Source organism: Candoia aspera, chromosome 1 (genome assembly GCF_035149785.1).
Source record: "Candoia aspera isolate rCanAsp1 chromosome 1, rCanAsp1.hap2, whole genome shotgun sequence".
NCBI classification, from domain to species: Eukaryota; Metazoa; Chordata; class Lepidosauria; order Squamata; family Boidae; genus Candoia; species Candoia aspera.
Window position 1 is genome coordinate 45,929,784 of NC_086153.1, and position 15,240 is coordinate 45,945,023.

At 41.5% G+C, this 15,240-nt stretch overlaps 1 protein-coding gene across 3 annotated transcripts in view; it reads left to right on the top strand.

Moving 5' to 3' along the window:
* Window positions 1–14,561: 14,561 nt before the first annotated feature.
* The window catches only part of HHAT (hedgehog acyltransferase), a 161,290-nt gene continuing 160,611 nt past the window's right edge, over window positions 14,562–15,240 (top strand). For all 3 annotated transcript variants that reach the window (XM_063303092.1, XM_063303099.1, XM_063303106.1), the window contains exon 1: window positions 14,562–14,737. The gene's annotated coding sequence lies outside the window, so the exon portion shown is untranslated. The remainder of the gene's footprint in view (window positions 14,738–15,240) is intronic.

Consider the following 15,240-nt stretch of genomic DNA (forward strand, 5'->3'; position numbering starts at 1 on the left):
GTGGGGAATTCTGGGGAGTTCTGGGAGAATTCTGGGGAATTCTGGGAGTTTAAGTCCACGCATGTTAAAGTTGCTGAGGTTGAGAAACGCTGCTGTATGTAAACAGTATGTACTTGAAAACTGAAAGCTTTAGAAGGAAGTAACATCTTCCGCTAGTGATATGTTAAGAAACAAAAGGAGCTGGCAGAAGAAGCAACTCTCCACAAGGAAAAGAATCAAAGAGAGAAGAGACTTAGAAGTTATTCTGTATGGCTGGAACTCAAAAACAACTTTCAGGCCCCTGCAAGAAGACAAATAGTTAACTACCACAAGGAACTGAAGCAAATGTATGCCAACTGGACCTATCAACCTGTGAAGTGTGCCATCTGCCAGGAGCATGGTTCAGGGATTTGACAGAATGACTTATAGCTTCAATAATCCCATCTTGTTAATCCACGTGGGGACAAATGCACCACAAAGAACGCATACAAGCCTATCACCTTTGACTTTGACATTCTAAGCAAGAAGTGCAAGAACCGGGGAATTCAAATAGTGTTCTCATTTATTTCTTTGATCCTTGGAAGAGGACTGGGAAAGGAAAGAACAATACTGGAAATCAGTGACTGGCTGTGTGGAAGACAGTTGTTTTCTGGGACCATGTTTTGGGTTACCTGAATGGACTGCTGACATAGAATAGCAAAAGAAAGGAAGGAGAGTTGTACTGTAGGTGTGTACTATATGTGAAAAATATCCATTCCTGCTTAGAAATCCAAGTGAATGAGTCTGGCAATATGGGAGAGCTCACGTGTTAGAATAGTGAAGGAATAAATAACAGCAATCTTCTCCCATCCAATGAAGGAGAAGACACGGGTGGTGCTTTCCAAAAGCAAATTGCAGATCTTTCAAATCTGTAACCAGTGAGCTTCTGTGGCTAAGAGTGGACTTCAGCCTGGCTTTCCCTGGTGTCAGTTTAATACCTTATCCTCTACACCACACTGTTTCTCTCCCTCTCTCTTCTCTCTAACTAGTTCTGTTTCGTACATGAGAAATATGTAGTTTCCCTTTTCCTTTTTTTCTTCTCATTTTCTCATTTTGTGAATACAGTTTAGAACATTTTATCATAGCAATGTCCATGGCTGCAATCCTTTAATATTTTTTCCATAGAAGTTAATGAATCCCATTGATTTGTGCAGAGATGGTTGAGACAACAAATTGTCTTGGGGTGCTTGGCTTACTTGTGCAACTGAATTAAATTATAGTCTTTGCAGCACTTCAGACAGTTAGTAAGGAGATTACATTTTGAAAGTACTGCAAGAGCAAAAAAATCATGCATATAGAAGTGCATATATAAGATGCTAAAGAACTCTCCTGATGCATTAAGTTTTCTACATATAGGAATATTATTTTCATGGGTCAAAGTTGGCATTTCTCAATTACTGTTAGAAGTGGAACAGTTAATTTCATCACATCCCATTTTCTACTACTTTATTCTACTAAACATGTGGATTCAGCCTTGGGCTGTGAGTGCATGTGATGCTCCAATCCACTGCTTTTTTATTAATATTTTGATTGCTAATACCCTTTTCTTCTGTGCAAGGAGAGGGATCAGTGCACATAGGCAACCTGCTTTACTTCAAATACACGTTACAGTACTTGTCCCCTTTATTAGCTCCATCTGACAGAAACAAATTAATTTACTCTTCCTTCCCTAATTTCAGTTCATAGTAAGTGCTTAGCATTCCTTCCATTGCTTATAGGCTGGTACTCCATAACGTTCACTGTTGCTGTTTTGTTTGAATTGTTGCCTTCCTATCATCTGTCCTTGTCTTCCAATACTACAAAAATCCAGTGTTTTCAGGGTTCCTGTATTCCTTTTTGTTTTTTGTGCCTTCAAGTCAGCATTGACTCCTGGCGATTGCCTGGACAAGTCCCTGCAGTTTTCTTGGCAAGATTCAGAAGTGGTTGCCATTGCCTCCTTCCTAGGGCTGAGAAAGAGGGACTGGCCCAAGGTCACCCAGCTGGCTTTGTGCCTAAGGCAGGACTAGAACTCATTGTCTCCCGGTTTCTAGCCTGATGCCTTAATCACTATATCAAACTGCCTGTCCTAACAGCCAGGAACCACGCTGAGACAAGGAACAGGTCTCTAGTGTTTTATTGCTGCTACATAACAGGAAAATCCTAACAAACTGAAGAAGCGTGGGAAAAACCCAGACATATAAACCCCAAAGGTTAAGGCGGGCTCGATCTGTGTCTCTTGGAATGGCTACCTAATTCCTCAGTGCTATGCATGCGCTTTACAGTCTGGATGGGAGCCCCCTGCTCGCCATCCTTACTCATGACACTGCCTGTATTCCTACACCATGCTAATTCATGGTCCTTTGAGTTATAATTTATTGGAATAATACAGTTGCTTGGGTTCACACAACACAGTGAATTATAAACTACCATATTGGCTGGACTCAATTCAACAGATTGCACCACAAACTAGCCAACCACATTATTTTATTTATAAACTGACAGCTAACCTTTCCTCCAACAGCTCTGGGTGGCTTACATGGGGCTTTCTCTCCATTTTATCCCCAATCCCATGACATAGGCTGGGCTGAAAGCAGTGGTATGCTGGAGCTAGCTTGCACCAGCTCACGAGAACCAATTGGTAAATTTGCTGGAATTTTGTAAGCCGTTGACAGCAGAGGTGATGTCTAGGGCACCAGTCATGGAGAATGGTGGGAATGGAGCTGGCAGAGTTGGTTGTTAAATATTTAGCAGCACACCACTGGCTGAGAGAGATGGACTAACCCAAAGTCACCCAGTGGGTTTCTATGGTTAAAAGGGGACTTGAATGTAGATACTAGTCCAATACCTTAACTGCTTCAGCACACTACATCTGTTGTACTGTACAAATTCAACCTTTGTTTTCGTCTGTTAGCCAGCTAGAGAATCTTTGTTGCTCTTCTCCAAGACAGGCCCTGTGCTACATGTATGTGAATGGAAGATACTCTGCTTGTTTATGATTGAATACACTGTAGAGGTAAGAGGGGTGGGAATTAGAATCCATGGTAAATAAACCACCTAATGCATGCCAGGCTTGTGGGAACAAAGGGGAAGAAAGAGCTGTTTTTCCTCTTCTTCTAATTATGCTCTTCCAATGATTAGAAATAAAGCATGCAACCCACTTTGGATCTATCATCCTGCAGAATCTGGGCCTTCACAAATCCAGCACTGAAACCCTTTTTCAGTCTACTCAGACTGAGCTGCCAAGGATGGTCATCCTACTCATCTTATGGTCCTATGGTGCATCTATGGCTACTGGTATGCCTTCTGGAGCCAATAGAATTGCTTCCTAAATCCACCTGGGATTAATGTACTATTTAATTTCCAATTTCTTGAACCCTTTTACTTTCATTACTTTAGTTAAGGATTTCCAATAGATCTCCAGTGCTGACTTTCAGCATTTCTTCCACCCATTTTTCAAACAATTTCTTAATGGTCCCAACTACATTACATGTATGTGTGTGTGTCAGAAAAGGCAAGATTGCATGTGTGATGTTGCAGTATGAGCCCTGCCACATTTGAGCATGCACACAATATTGATGCATGTATCAAAAGGACAGGATTTGCATCACAACATCACATCTACCACCTTGTCTTTTTTAACCTTCTCCTTGCAGATGCCACTGGGTCCCAAATAAGTTTCTTCTGACACAAGAAATGTGGATAGCAGTTTCCACTCAGCAGGGAAGAAAGACCCCAGGTACATTATCTCTCTATCTCTCTATCTTCTATCATCTCTCTCTCTCTCTCTCTCTCTAAGCTTCTATCATCTAGCATCTATACATACACACACACACACCACACATGAGTATAATGGTAATAATATTCACTTATTTACTAGTGAGAACCCCCCAAATATTACAAGGGTTACTGGAAATGGAAGGAAAGCACTTGGAAGATGGGAGAAAAATACTGTGTAGATGCTCAGATTAATATTAATAGCTGCTCTGAACACTTGCGTACTACATTGTATTATGTAATTATGTCTAAAGATCAAATGCCTAAGGATTTAATTTCCCACATATAATGCCTCAAATTCCCAGTACTTATTACCCTGCACATCAAAAGACAATGTGAGAGATGATTTTGGATGGGGGAGATGAAGAAAGGCACATTATTGTTATGCAAAATATTCCCATAAGTATCTTTACTGCACAGATATTAAGACTGGAGCAGAAGATGTATTTTAGGAACATCGCATGATAAAACACAGTAACTGTACTGACTTTTTGTGACTAATTAGGTAACTAACATCTCTTCCTCCATGAGCTGGTAAACACTGGACATTGAGCGTGTTATACTTGCACACTTATATAGATGATAATTTGACCATTCAGCACTAAAGCAGCGTTTGTGCTTAGAAAGTTAATTCTTTTGCAAAATACTCTAAATTATGTGCCAGGCCAAGCTGAATTCTGCAATCGTTGGGCTGTTCCACGCTGCTGCTTTAAGCTACTGGACTCCCTTGTGTAAGCTGGCTGAAAATGAAGTCAGCTTTAGAGCCCCCTTTCCAGATTTCCACTCTGTCCTCTTCTTTGGTTTTGGTGATGGCATGATGTTCTGTCTGGACTACATTTACTATAAGCCCTGACTGGCACATTCCCCTTCTTCTTTACTTCTTCTGCATTATCAAAACAACAACTACAGCAACAGCAGGAGCAACAACACAATTTTACCATTTTTCCTGTCACTTGGAGTAGAAGGGGAAAGTGACAGAATTCACCTAGTTGAAAAATAAACAAAAAACAAAGATAGATCCATCCTTTCACTGTTCCAACATTCCATCATGGAACTTGTAAAAACAAGCAAACAAAGAAGTTCATGTTTTCATTGTTTCATCCATGAACCTCTAAAAAACCAAACCCAGCTTTTCACCATTCCACCGGTGAACCAGTAGGATTGGAGGTATTTGACTACAATGAAATGAAGTGCAAGTCCGGCAACGCAGCTTTTGACATGTAACAGAAGAAGAGAGGCAGGGTTTGCCTTCCTGGTGGGACGGGGGCAGGTAGAAATCAAGCATTCCTTGAGAAAAGATCAACAGCCTGTACTAGTGCTGCTGCAAGCTGGTCATCTGGTTCAGCCCGCAGTGCAACTGAATCTGCAGTTTCAGTAGGGAAAGAACAGAGAGGCTTGGGAGCAGGTAATAGGAAAGACCCTCTCTATGACCCCAAAGCTCTCACCAGTCAAAGCAGACAATGCTGAACAATGGGCAATACTGGACAGGACTGTCTGACCTGAGGCCAAGCAACGTCTTGTTTAAAAACAAGCAAATGCATCCTAATAATAATTTTTCAAAGACAAAATGAGTGTTGCTAGGGAAAAACTCAGTTTTGGAAAAATAACCACAGATGTTCAAATCGATATTTTTAAGAAGCCTTTGTACAGTATGATTAGTTGGCATGTATAAGATGAATCAGCCACGGTTTCAAGTAAGCATTCAAAAATGAGCTGCTCAGCTACTCAGTGATGCTAACCAGATGTTTTGCTTTTGTCTGTAGTTCATTTTCTAAATCCTTAAGAAGCATACATGTAACAGGACCCTTACCAGATTTACAGCAACTACCCAATGGCTCACTTTTGCTCTGCTATGTGGAAGAAAAAGAAAATACAAAGAAGTGGCAAAACTCAGTCATTGATGAGCTTTCTTCTTGTAGATATTAAATAGTATGGGGACACAAGTCAGCACAATATGTTCATATGCTAATATATGACTTATATGTTAAATACAATTCATATAAAATTATAAATGATGTACATGTTTACCCATAATTCATGTGCTGATTTGCACTTTGGCACTAGATCATATGAAATCAATAGGTCCTCTTCAGTTACAATTAAAATAATATCACTGGAGGTAAAGAAATTGTTTTGGGGTGGTGGGAAGAGCGATGGCTAAAAATGAAGCAGTGGGAATAGAAACCAGGTGTGGTTAAACTTAGAAAAGAGTACAGAGGGGAAGGAAGGAAGGAAGGAAGGAAGGAAGGAAGGAAGGAAGGAAGGAAGGAAGGAGGGAGGGAGGGAGGGAGGGGGGAAGTATTTAGGTCAAGGATCACAAAGAAGAATGGAGCAAAATCTAGGCTGAGGTGGGCAACCTCCAGCTTGCATGCAAACCCCAGCCCCATTATATAGCTCCCCAAATATCCCCCCTCAAATTATGCCCTGAAATTTAGCCAGTGATTTTCAGAATCTTAATTTCTGTTACATTTAAGCAAAACCCAACTGCAAATAGATGTGTTAGATCTCTGTGAGGCAAAACACATCTATGACCATCTGTAAAACATCCTAGCCTACGAAAAAGTCTAAGCCTTCTCTGCTCTAGCTATCCAGAGATATCACTACACCATTGCATATGACACCTGCAATCCTTAGAGCCTTCCTGAAAGAGAACTGAAAAAATTGCAGCTATCAGGCTGAAAAATGCTGACTACCCCTGATGTGGATAGAATGGAAGAAACAGAAAGCTTGAAAGAAAAGGGGGAGAGAAGGCAGAGGTAAGATGGTGCTGCTGGTGGTGGCCCTTCCCTCCTTTTCTTCAGTTGCCAGGATGTTTCCTTATATGATGGAATTTGTGGCTGTCTCCTATCTTGCAACACACGCACGCACACACGCACGCACATGGATGCACAGCCAAAGCAGACCAGGAAGCTCCAAACTAAGCAGTTCAGCATCAAAGGAGCCATACCATACACAAATACCATTCCAAGACCTAGATCTTCTAGGCAAGGGATCTTTGTAAAGGGGAGAAGTCTTGTTTCTTTTATGAAGGATGGCAGGCTGCATCTGTGGTCTGTTTTGGAAACAGCTACTAGACTTTTTATCAATCTGAGAATCAGCTCAGAATCAACTCTCTGACCAACTTCCTGTCTGTCCTGCTTTGCTTACCATTGTCTTTTCTCTGGGCAATTGGGCACCCTTCCAAACAAATCACTTGCTAGAAATTATTTGGAGTCCAGAGACCATTCTTGGAACTGAAGATGATACTAGAGATTTTCCAGCATGGAAACTTGCCATTTGTAATTTTTAAATGTTAAAATTCTGGTGGGACAAGGAGGTGCCAAAAGAGAATAAACTGATTTTTCTCTTTCTTCTTCATATCTTTTGGAGGTTGAAGCAGGTACTGTATGAGTGTTCCTGACAGCAGGAATCTATCTGGAACAAAGATTAGTGAAACAGGTTTTATATCTGTAGCAGAGATATATTTACTGGAAATACATTATACCAATAGGCTAAACCTAGCCCCTAGCTAACTATATCCTACCAGGAGAAGAGTCAGAGCATGTGCTCTGTATGTGTGTGTGTTTGGAAACAATGCAGAAGGAAGTGACCTCAGATTAGTGCTTCCTTAGTTACAGAGCAGGCAGAGTGATAGACAAATAGGGAGCACAGAGTACACCCCGCTGTCCTTTTGTGGTCAGTAAGTCATGAGGTGCTGAAGAATCAGTGCTATTAGATTTGGATCTCCAACAATATCTCTTTTCCCCTCTCTTCTCACATTTCATCTTAAGGAAGATCAATCTCATACTATTAATTTGCCCTACAAGAAAATGGATTAGCTTTTTAAAATTAAAATTTAAGTGCCACATTGGTGGAGAATATTCAGGGTTCACAGAATGCTTCTGAGAATTCTTCCCTCCCCAACTATTCTCCTGGAAATCAGACCTGCATGGCAATTAATCTTAATTCCATGATCAAAATATCTTCCCAACCCCTGTCTTGGATACCTCTATTCCAACATGGGTATCATGCAGGGTGATTGCAGTGTTGTGTGGTTTACCCTTCCCTCCAGAGCTATAGTTCTCTGGACAACCCTAATGGCAGCAATGGAGACTCAGAATTCTGAGAAAGCAATCTGGGATCCCCAAAAATAGATTTGGGTCTTGGGCCCATAGTACATGAAAATCGTTACTTCATGCACAGCTAGCTAGATTAGGAGAAAATACTCAGGGTGGAGATACAATTGTCCTCAAAACCAGACTAGTTAATGAAATATTAGCTCCAGAAAAGCCAAGTCAAACAAGGAGCAGATGGAAGGATTCATAGTGTGATGAAACTGAATATTTTCCACTTGGTAGTCACAGCCCTATGTTTGGATACTCTGAAAGGAATTGCAAGTTAGCCTTGACTGAATTGTATTTAACTTGGCAGCTAAACTAGCTCTTTTGGTAAATGCCACACCTTTCAGTGTATATTTTTCCTATCTTGTTCATTTGGTATTTTCAATACAAAACACAGTACATTTTTTTTTAAAAAGGAGGGCATGGCTGATCCCATCCTATCTCATCCACATATCCTCTGCTAAGTTTGGTTACTGTATAAATGACTAAAATATACTAAAAATATGCCAATGGATATTGATAGGACTAGTCATTCTAGTTTCTGTGGAATATTTGTCCATAAACTCTGCTTTAATATATTTTTTAAATTATCATTGAACTTTAACATCCAGTATTCTCTACCCAGTCAATACAGGCAAGACCAGACACAGCGTTCCATGTGTACTTCATTGAGCTTGTGAACAAATGTTGGAATATACATCCAAATGTTGGAATATACATCCAAACAATAACAACATTGTAAAAATACAGTTATTAAAAGCACAGACTTTGTGCTTCAAAATAGACATGTTTCTTATGTGTTAATTCTGAGATGAATGACCTTAATGTTGACCCACCAATTTTGTAATCTAAACATCTGCTATAACACTAGGAGCATTAGATGTTTTAAAGTGCTTTTCAAGAAAAGGAGAAAAGGCATATTTAAAATAAAAGTCCATATAATTCAAGATTCTGGAACTTTGATACACATATGTAACAGAAAATAAGCCAAATAAAGTAAATGCTGAGTATAAAAAAAAAGGAGTGATCCAAAAGGATAATAAGAAAAAAAAGACAGGAGATACCCAAGAGTGAACAAAAGACAGGGAGAGAGAATGAGCAGACATGAAAAAAAATCACCTGTCAAGGAAATTCAGACAGAAAAGAAGTTCTGCTCTCATACTGATTTGACATTAAAAATATATGCAGAACTTGGTATTTGTCTAAGTCAAAAATACTGCAATTAGGATATATGGAAAATCTGAGTCGACCCAGGCTACAGACTGACTTTGGTGGCAGCCTGATAAACCAAGCTCTAGGTAATCTGTCTCTTTCTTCTGTGTGTGTGTGTGTGTGTGTGTGTGTGTGTGTGTAAGGAAAGTCAGGTTGAACAGAGAGGGAAAAGCAATTCTACCCTGAGACACCAAGGGAGTCAGCTCTTCCGGATGAGATCACTGTCAAGGATGATCAATGTACTGACCTACTTAACTTGACAGTACCTCTTTACCTATTGGAAAATGGTGGCTGACATCAGTATAATAAATATGCATGATTTCCCCAGCAATTTCTTCCCATATGTATCAGCTGACCATGCCTCTTTTAGTACAGCAACACTGCCTTAATCTTGGGAAGACATGACTTCTACAGGGCACACTCTTTGTATTCTGCAGCCATCTAGCGGAAATTGTATTCAATTGCTACAGTTCTCCCCTAGGAAAATGAACATTGATAGCAGCACCATAGATGGCATCACACAGCATTTGGTAGCTGTCATGCACTCTAGTTGAAGTTGCTTGTAAAATAAACTGCACTGAACTCTTGTGTTTGCCAATTTATCAATATTTACTTACCATTCTCTGAGTAGTTCACAAAGGTAATGTTAAAATCCAGTGTATACCAAATCAACTCTGTTAAAACTACGAAATAATTGAAAGAGAGCTTTTAAGAGGCTGAGGCTCAGACTAAATGTCATACTTCATTTAAAATAAAATGAGATAAAACCTGGTGTGGGAAAATCCATAGAGATGGCAGCAGGCAAAGCTCTTTGGGAAAAGCTATTCCATAACCAGGGAGCTACCACTAAGATGTCAATCTGAAGAAAAAGCAGCCATCCAGTAACCTAGTCCCAAGCTGTGTGGTAATTCAACTGTCTCTTTGAACTGAGCTTGGAAGCAAATTGAAAGCAGGGCAGCAACAACACTTGAGTATAATCACAGGTGTCTGCAGTGAAGGGTCAGTGATGTTGTGGCTTGGATTGGATGCCTAGGGGTATAATGTGATCAAAATGGCCTTTCGGGAGCAATAGTTTCTGAACTACATAAACAGTGCCATGTAAGAGCAATATAATAGTCTAAATGGGAGATAATCAGTATATGGATAACACAATCCAGCCATGTCCATCCAAATTGAGTTGTAGTTGATGTATGCCTCTCTGTGTCTTGGAAGAGGTGAAGAACAGAAGCTTGATGTCCGAGGAAGAAAAAGTTTCTACTTCACCCAGAGTTCTGGGATGGTCATAGTTCTACAGCCTTGGTTCCCTCCTTTTTACCACATGGAAAACAATTATGTTTTTTATTTAGTTTTTACATATATTTCTATACTGCTCACCATACAACTGCATCTTGAAGTGGTTTACTGTACAATGATATGGTTACATAAAACAATTATTAAAGCACTATATTAAAAATATCCCTTTAAAAAGATGGGAGAGAAAACAGAAGTCATTCACCCAATATTATTAATGGAAGGCCTGGATAAAATGGTAAGTTGTTGTGGGTTTTGTTTTTGTTTATTGTAATGGATGATGGCAGCGAGGCAGAGATCAGACCTTTATTCCAAAAGGGCTTTACTGTACAAATGTATACAAAATACTCTAGATCAGTGTTTCTCAACCTTGGCAACTTTAAGATTTGTGGACTTCAACTCCCAGAATTCCCCAGCCAGCATGGGTTGGCTGGGGAATTCTGGGAGTTGAAGTCCACAAATCTTAAAGTTGCCAAGGTTGAGAAACATTGATCTGATGTTCCCATACTAAGGACAGTGGTTTCCTTTTTGTGTCACTTTTAAACCCTATCCCTTTACATTTCTAAGGGTTTGTTCTTTTTCATTATTTTAACTTAATTCTATTAGGTGACTTAGTTTTAGTTTTGAAACTTTCTCTGTATGTAACATCTTGCTCTGCCTAAACGATAAATTCTTCACTTCACCCCTCCTGTTCTCAATCCTCCATTATCTATGTGGTGAATGCTTTGTTGACCATTATTGTTTTACAACTTATCTCTTAGACTTTAATAGCTTTTACTGCCCCTCCTCCCTCTTTCCCCAGAGTTTGCTTCTTCCAGCTTCTTCCTTCAGGGCTTTGAGTCTGATGTTGCTGCTCACACTAGAATAGAAGCCATTCTTCCAGTGATGAAAAGCATTCCACCCTCTCAGCCTTGACCAGGCTCCCAACAGACTCTGTGTGGGAACTCTCCTTTGGGTGAATGCAGGAATCCCTCTTGTGCTGGCTTCCTCCTCCTTGTCCTGGGTCCTTATGATTCCACACAGTGGCTTTCAGACTCCTCCTTTCTCTGGCCCTGGCAGCCATCACCACTCTGGACCCAGGATCCATCGATCTACCAGACTCCATCTTCTCAGGATTCAGCCTTGGTTTGATGGATGAAATTATCTCATTGGTACATCCAGTCATTGGTTTACAGTATGCAAAGCCTCTCCTGATCCAGATGCTACAGAGAAGCAGAGCTGAATGTCATCAACATGCTGATGCCACCTAGCCCTAATACTCCTGATGATTGCTCCCAGCAGTTTTATACAGTTGTAAATTGGACTGAGTATACAACCGTGCCTTGTGGCATTCCACAGTGGAATGAGCAGGGTGCACACAAGAGTTAACCAATGCTACTCTCTAACACCACAAACGCAAATAGGAGTATAGCACTGAACTCCCATTCATGGAGATGGTCCAGAATACTATTCATTGATTATAGCAATCTTCCTCAAATTTATACTTCATTTGTGTTAGGCAGGGACGCGGTGGCGCTGCGGGTTAAACCGCTGAGCTGTCGATCGGAAGGTCGGCGGTTCGAAACCGCGCGGCGGGGTGAGCTCCCGTTGTTAATCCCAGCTCCTGCTCACCTAGCAGTTCGAAAACATGCAAATGTGAGTAGATCAATAGGTACCGCTTCGGCGGGAAGGTAACGGCGTTCCGAGTCATGCTGGCCACATGACCGGGAAGTGTCTATGACAACGCCGGCTCCAAGGCTTAGAAACAGAGATGAGCACCGCCCCCTAGAGTCGGATTCGACTGGACTTTACGTCAAGGGAAACCTTTACCTTTACCTGTGTTAGGCCCATGCTCCCATTGCCCCCTCCCCAATCTTTGACACGGGTTTTTTTGCACAAGCTGGTTAATACAACCCATGCCTAAATATCACTTGGAAGTCTACTGCGGTCTAGGGAGGTTACTGAGGGGTGGGGATTGCTTCAGACCCCAGGAATGAAAGGTGCTCCATCCAAAACAAGGTTCAGCTTCCGAGTTTGAGATTTTATGAACTTCAAAACAGCAGAACGAATCAGTTAAAATTTAATTCCCAGAGGTTTAGTATTTTTGAGTTCCCCACCCACTCGTTTGTCCGATTATTGATTTTAGTGTACCAGTTAAAACAGGGAGGGAAAAATAGATGGACGTAAGCAGCAGATTTCTTATCTTCAAATGCTACTTCCGGTTTTAGCAGTCTCAAACAAAGCTCTTGGCTTGCCCGCCGGTAAAAGCTGGTTAGGACTGCGGGTTGCAGCACCCATCGCTCTTACAATGCAAATAGGCTATCTCGCTCCAGCTCGTTGCTTGCCAGATACTAAAGAGGAAAACAGACTATGAGACTGACTGCACAGCACAAACGGGCGAAATGCAGTTTTGAGGTGCTGCTCCTGAGCATCCCTGCAGACTAACTACACGGAGGGAAAGAAGGGCTACTGAGTTCCACCCCGTCTGTGCCCAAGTAAACCTGCAGTTCAACTCCCGCAGCTCGGAGCACAAGAACGCCTCTCCCTTAGCGAAGAAGAGGCGGAGCCCGGGCCTATTGGGCCGGAGCCGGAAGCGTGACAAGCTGGCTCATCCCGCGCAAGGAGGCGGGCGGTGTTTGCCCCGTCGCAGGTCAGTGCGTTTGTTTGTTCCTCGTTGGTAGTTAGTTGAAGGCTGTTAGCAACGATCTGCGTGTCTCTGGCACAGATGCTGGTTTCTGCTCTAAAAGGCTTTTTGTCGGGGAGAACGAATGCTTGACTGAATTCGTGCCCTGAGGCTTGGAAAGGCCCCGGTGCTTCGAGCCGAATGAAATACAAAGAAACATTGTAAAAGATACGTTGTTTCTGCGCAGGGGCAAAAAATCCACGAAAAGTACCGGAGCTGCTGCGCACATTATAAGGGCTTCAGTTTCTGTAGGCAAGACTCTGCCCGCTCGTTGCGTGAGTCAAAGTAAATGTGCTTAATTTGGCACACTAACCAAGTCTGTTTAGAAGTGAGTCCATGTGTTCACGGACTCCTGTTTCCTCTTGCAGGATCAGCCTGTGCCACAGTGGACTAACCTCTGGCATCTTCATGTGGCTTCTGGTGGTGTAATCGGTCCCCGGTTCAAATGCAACCTGCATTCAGGTTCATCAGCTAGTCGGAATGTTCTTCTAGTTGGTTAGTAGAAAGTAATGTAAAAGCAGAATACATATGCCTGTTGTTCTTACAATGTATTTTTAAAGACGTAGTGTTGAAAAAATAGTTTTTTGCCCATTAAGGAGGATGGCGGCTGCTGTTTTTTTAAAAGATATTAACTGATCCACCACCAACTGATCATCCATCAGCCCACTGAAGTAGTCCAGACCAGGAAACCAAAACTCTGAGTACTAATACTAGGTCGGCGGTTCGAATCCGTGTGACGGGGTGAGCTCCTGTTGCTAGTCCCAGCTCCTGCTAACCTAGCAGTTCGAAAACATGCAAATGTGAGTAGATCAATAGGTACCGCTTTGGCAGGCAGGTAACAGCGTTCCGTGTAGTCATGCCAGCCACATGACCACGGAAGTGTCTACGGACAAACGCTGGCTCTTCGGCTTTGAAACGGAGATGAGCACCGCCCCCTAGAGTCGGACACGACTGGACTTAATGTCAAGGGAAACCTTTACCTTACAGTAACAGAATCTTGCAAGTCTGAAAGTGCTTCCCCCTCCCCTGCCTTTATGTTCCAGAGAACTAGGGGGGGTCCCTTGTGAGACCCTTTCCCAGTCCACATTCCTGCTTTGGACTCCGATTTATCAGACTGTTGTGTAGGCTGTGGCTCTTCCCCCTGTCTGTCAAGGCTGTTCTCGTAGCCTGTTATGTGGTCGCAGACTGCCTGTCTGTGGCCTGGTAGCCTGCTGGCTAGTGGTGGGGATATCTTGGCATACTATTGGTCCACCCTTAGCACCACACAACCTTAGTTCAGAATATGACCTTTGAGAAGAAAAGGGTTCTGCCCTCCTCCCATGCACATATATGGAGAGGTAAGCTTTGTTGAATTCAGTGAGCAAATCGAACATATTCTGAGCAGCTATATTAGTGGTTTTTTTACATGCCAAGAATAGAAACAGCAGAAGGAAGCAGACTAATTCAGAATCAATCCTGACAGTTCTTTGACTATGCTGTTAAAAGATCTAAGGGCAAAATGTTTTATGAATGTTTCAGATGGCTTTTTCAGAAAAAGAACGAAGATCTGTCTTCAAGCTGCAGTGAATGGGTAAGCAGGAGATAAATAGTTGCTTTTAAATCTTGGTGTATTTATAGAAGAAACCTCTGCACTTCATTTACTTATATATAACATTTGGGTTCCACTGTTTGCCAAAACGATTTTCCAGAATGGCTTATAAAGGTCAGTAGTAGGACAAGCCTTGCTTCTTGCTTCTAAGCATATTGTTTAAAAACATGAGATATAAAAAGGGGGGGGGAGGGTGAAAGAGGAAAAAATTTGCAGAGATTCTGCTATTTGTTTCTTGTAATTGTTTTTTAAAGTTAAACAGTTCACACTCTGACTTTTCTTGGAAGCAAATTCTTTCAAAGATGTTTAACAGGCGTATAATAAGTGGTTTGTGGTTTGCTTATTTATTTATTTATTCAATTTCTATAGCCTTGCTAGATTCTGTTACCGTAACCTTACAATAAAGATAGTATTAGTACTCAGAGTTCTGGTTTCCTGGTCTGGACTACTTCAAAGAGCTGATGGATGATCAGTTTGATAGCCATGCAGCGGACCTGTACATATTTAGTCAAAAATTTGTTGAACGGTAATCAGCTGAATACAAAAGAGTTTACTCTCAGGAAAGTGGGCATCAGATTACAGCCTAAAAATTTAATGTTTCTCTTTTAGTATCACTC